Here is a 5023-nt window from a genome sequence, read left to right as displayed (position 1 = left end):
GAGAGCTCTCTGATCTTCATCAGCCTGTAAGAGTTCTCTGAGTTCAGCAGAGGTAGGGTTCCTGGGCTGTTTAAGGCCCCTGATATTTGCCAACTGCCTGAGCTCATTTTGATTTAGGGTAGCAAAGATGGTTGGTGCCCTCTGGGGGTCACTCTCGACAGAGATGGGTACATTGGACCCCTCTGCCCCAGCCATTGCTCTTAAGTGTGGGTGGATGTGTTGCAACTACCTACACTTGGGTTTTCCTACTAAACCTATCTAGTAGTTGTAGTCAGGGTGTACTACTCCCTTTGCTCTACAACAACTAAGTTCAGTAGAACTTAAGTATATAACTAATCTTGTTTTATATGTTGTTTTGAATGTAGCTTCTCACCAATAAGCCACACCCAATCCCTGCACTCCCACCTGGGAGGCAAATAACAAAATGCAAAGACTCTATCACTTTTAGAATAATGCTTGGGGTTTATTACATAATACTCTTTAAACAAAAGCTGTCTCAGATACCAAATGCATAAGATTCAAATATATGTAGCAAACTCATAATCTAAAGGGATGAATCAATAACTGAGCAAACTATAATACTGATTAATAAACAAGCAATAACTGATATAAGATAAGGTACACTGGACATCCTGCAAGAGATCAGAAAGATATACATATATAGAGAGCAGAGGAGTACTCTGGATGTGCACCTCCCACACCACAAAGAAAACACCTCCAATGATCAAAGAACCACACAACTCAATACATCACCTGGTGCATATACTGCCCACTTCTGACTGGGGGAATTACAGCCGGGGATCAGAGCTCAGCAAGCCAGGGTTCAATCCGAGATAGACAAGTCTGCCCTCGCTCGGAATCCAAACTCCCAGTTTCTCAGCCTGCAACCCTCAGCTATAAACACACTAGAAGATTCGTGAAAGACCTCCTCCCACCGCCAGAGGAATTTTACCAGAACTGGCCAAGTTCCAAGCAAGCATCTCCATGGCAGTAAGGAGCTCTCAAGTCTCTTCCTCCATTCGCACTTCTTCCTGCCTCTGTCTTGACGAAGCTCTCACAAGGCCTTCCACAGTACACTAAACAAAAACAATCTTTCAGGAAAACACCAAGACCTTGAATGTTAATAACCCAAACAACTTGCAAGCACGGCTGTGCACGCAGCAGCAAGGCAGAGTCAGACATGAGGCCCTGTCAAAGGCAATAGTCCGCACCTATAATTCTCATCCACACAACTTACAAGCACCACTGTGCACACAGAAAAGTTTGAAGCAAGGTAAAGTCAGAAGGCAGAATGATATTAGACTATGTCAAAGCCAATAGGTCAAAGTCATAATTCACCTAACCCAAATAACATTATACACTTAATCCCTCAGTATACAACATTGAGCACATGTGTGCACCACCACCCACAAGACTGCACCTCAACATCCCATACCTTCTATTCTTGGAAAGACTATTCCACTAAAAGGCAGAACAAACTTAAGTCAGTACAGAATGTTGGTGATTGAGGGTCATCTGAGGGTGTCAGACCGCAAAAGTGGCTGATTCACTACATTGCACCCCATGACCCTTGATCATCACCATTCACATATGTCAAAAACAAAATCTAGCATATACATAACTGAAAAACAAAACTATCATTAAAGCACTGCATATCTCAATTGAAAGCAAAACCATTTAAAACCACATTTCTAAATTGAAATGCACAACTACTAAAAAGCACATGTTGAAACAGCAACTCATGTGTTGAAGTGGCTACACAAAAATACATAATTCAAAACAAATCATGACTAAAAAGCAACTATGATCGAAATGCTCCATTGCAAAACTGAAAAACTCATCTAAAGTATATGAGAATCACTTTAGAGCACATAAAGTCTGCATTCTCTAAATACATGTAGAAGCAATAACTCAGGTGCATCTAGAAATAGCTCATAGATATCTGGATACATGTTGAATGGATACACAAAATAAATGAATCAAGCTTTTGAATGCTCCTAATGCCTCTAATGGTTAAACTGGAAACTCTACTGCCAAACTCATATATCATAACAATAGCAACTGGTTATTACTCTGCAGTCTCTAACTCAGAAAATATCTAGTCTGATTGCAGTAAAGCGTCTCTATCGTTTTTTTCTCTCTAAAATCAAAAACAGTCCTTCTGTGTGACAAAACACACAGCCGTCTCCCATCGCATCTGAACTTCACGTTGATAAAACAGTTCTGGCAAAGCACATCCTGTAGTTCTCTCATTTGTTTTGTCTTTGCTGTCACACAAGCAGGTACCCTGTGTGAAAGACACACAGCCTTCATGCATGTAAAGTTGTCCTCACGTGAAAGAAACAGTTCCACACTCTGCTGATCCCTCTTTGCTTGAAAAGAAGCAGTCCATCATGTTCTCCGATATATATCTGTATCTCCTTGACAAGGGAGGACCCCATCCAGTCTGGTCAGCCACAGGCATCAGCCGCCACCGTCTGGTCTGGCGATCACTCCAGGTTTGGGGGGGAGGGGAGGGGGGAGGGGGGGAGAGGGAGTGCCCCACTCACACGGGAGAAGGGAGTCCCACTCACACGCGGAGAACTGGGCGAATCTGAAAAAGAAACAAGCATCACTCTTCTTGCAAAAAACATTTTTCAAAAGTACACTTCTTCCGTCTTGCAGTTCTAAGAATACAATATTTTAATTTCTGTCTACATAGGTCTCCTCCAGCTCTGGGGAATTGTCTAAGAATACTACCAACGCTTTAGCCTGTGAATTCTTGGTAAAATCCCTCTTTTTCTATACACAGCAAGAAGGGCTGGGGCAGTCTCCTTCTCTCACTTCTCTCACTGCACCCCTCACAGGTGCTGCCCCCCTTCACAAATCTCTGCGGACACTAAATGGCCCCTTGCCAAACATAACAAGCAGAGACTTCTCCGGCTGTCTCTAGCTCGCACCTTATCTCTTCAAAGTCAACGTGCTCTGAACTCCTGCTGCCAACTTTCATCTGTACCTATCTGCTCTGTGACTCTCTCTACTGGGGAGAGGAGCTGGGATGACCCCTCCCGTAGGAATTCCTCCTAAGTCATCACAGAAAGCCTGAGCTCTTCTCAGCGTTGCTGGATGATCTCACTGCAAGCCTCCCAAACATCAGTCTCAAAGACGCTTTCAAATGACCCACTCCCAGAACAACTCTCTGAGAGGAAAAACAGCTTTAACCTCTCCTTACCTCCAGCAAGACTTCACATTCTTTAATCTGAAAATGCTCCCCCATTCTGTCTAACTAATTCAAGCAAATTCTTAATGTCATTAGTCTATGACCACATGAAAACAAAAAACTAAACTGCTCTTGACATATCAAAAAGAAAAAAGCATTGGCAATATAAAAAGTCACATATCAAGTCCCATGCTACTTCTGTAACAATATCTGGGACAGCATCAGTCAAAGAAGGTATATATTTGTTCAGTTAATAATAATCAACTGTCATGCGCCAAGTATTGTCACCACCTCAACCTGTCAAGCCCTGAATGATCTCACTGATCAGAAAGATATACATATATAGAGAGAAGAGGAGTACTCTGGATGTGCACCTCCCACACCACAAAGAAAACACCTCCAATGATCAAAGAACCACACAACTCAATACATCACCTGGTGCATACACTGCCCACTTCTGACTGGGGGAATTACAGCCGGGGATCAGAGCTCAGCAAGCCAGGGTTCAATCCGAGATAGACACGTCTGCCCTCGCTCGGAATCCAAACTCCCAGTTTCTCAGCCTGCAACCCTCAGCTATAAACACACTAGAAGATTCGTGAAAGACCTCCTCCCACCGCCAGAGGAATTTTACCAGAACTGGCCAAGTTCCAAGCAAGCATCTCCATGCCAGTAAGGAGCTCTCAAGTCTCTTCCTCCATTCGCACTTCTTCCAGCCTCTGTCTTGACGAAGCTCTCACAAGGTCTTCCACAGTACACTAAACAAAAACAATCTTTCAGGAAAACACCAAGACCTTGAATGTTAATAACCCAAACAACTTGCAAGCACGGCTGTGCACGCAGCAGCAAGGCAGAGTCAGACATGAGGCCCTGTCAAAGGCAATAGTCCGCACCTATAATTCTCATCCACACAACTTACAAGCACCACTGTGCACACAGAAAAGTTTGAAGCAAGGTAAAGTCAGAAGGCAGAATTACATTAGACTACGTCAAAGCCAATAGGTCAAAGTCATAATTCACCTAACCCAAATAACATTATACACTTAATCCCTCAGTATACAACATTGAGCACATGTGTGCACCACCACCCACAAGACTGCACCTCAACATCCCATACCTTCTATTCTTGGAAAGACTATTCCACTAAAGGGCAGAACAAACTTAAGTCAGTACAGAATGGTGGTGATTGAGGGTCATCTGAGGGTGTCAGACCGCAAAAGAGGCTGATTCACTACATATGTACCTACAGGTACCTGTATGATCTTTCAATTGGTAACAAAGAGATTACAGAGGTAAAACACAGCAAGCTCAAATCCAACCGCTGCTCATCAATGTGAGAAGTTGGCCTGGTATATGATGTTCACTAGTTAAAGTGACCACCTTGTACCATGCCAAGCAATCCTTATGGTGTGGTTGTAAGTCAACCTTTTCGGACTAGCTGCCCTAGTGGTAGCGTAGGCTAAGCAGTCTTTGAGGCTAAACTCGTTAAAGCGTGTTAAGCAGGCTGTTTTACCATATGTAACCCCCTTTTATACCAATGAAAGGAAACCACACAGATATATATTCAAAATATATATGTATTTATTACTCAAAGTATCCCCTAGACTCTTTATGAGCACAGGAGCACAAATCGTTAAACAAAAAAGTATCACAATATACAGAAGTTGCACTTTATATGGATGGGCCCTGGTGGCCACTCAAACCATATACTAAAATAGTGGTATAAGTACCACGACTAGGAAAGGGAAAAGGCCTAGGGCCTCTAGAATCGCTGGACCTACAAGGAGCTAACGATAGTTAGGGACCAGGAGGTCCACGGGTCGC

The 5023-nt window shown here is 43.2% G+C and overlaps 1 long non-coding RNA gene across 1 annotated transcript; it reads right to left on the bottom strand.

Annotated features, from left to right (window-relative positions):
• Positions 1-442: 442 nt before the first annotated feature.
• Positions 443-3936, bottom strand: LOC146772225 (uncharacterized). Its single transcript, XR_014972146.1, has 2 exons — positions 3635-3936; positions 443-2593 (listed from the first exon to the last, which is right to left on the bottom strand). It is a non-coding gene; the product is annotated as an uncharacterized LOC146772225 (long non-coding RNA).
• Between the last annotated feature and the right edge of the window lie 1087 nt (positions 3937-5023).

Source organism: Triturus cristatus, chromosome 12 (assembly GCF_964204655.1).
Source record: "Triturus cristatus chromosome 12, aTriCri1.1, whole genome shotgun sequence".
NCBI lineage: Eukaryota > Metazoa > Chordata > Amphibia > Caudata > Salamandridae > Triturus > Triturus cristatus.
Note: the sequence above shows the minus strand (reverse complement) of the source record. Positions and strands in the feature narration are given on the sequence as shown.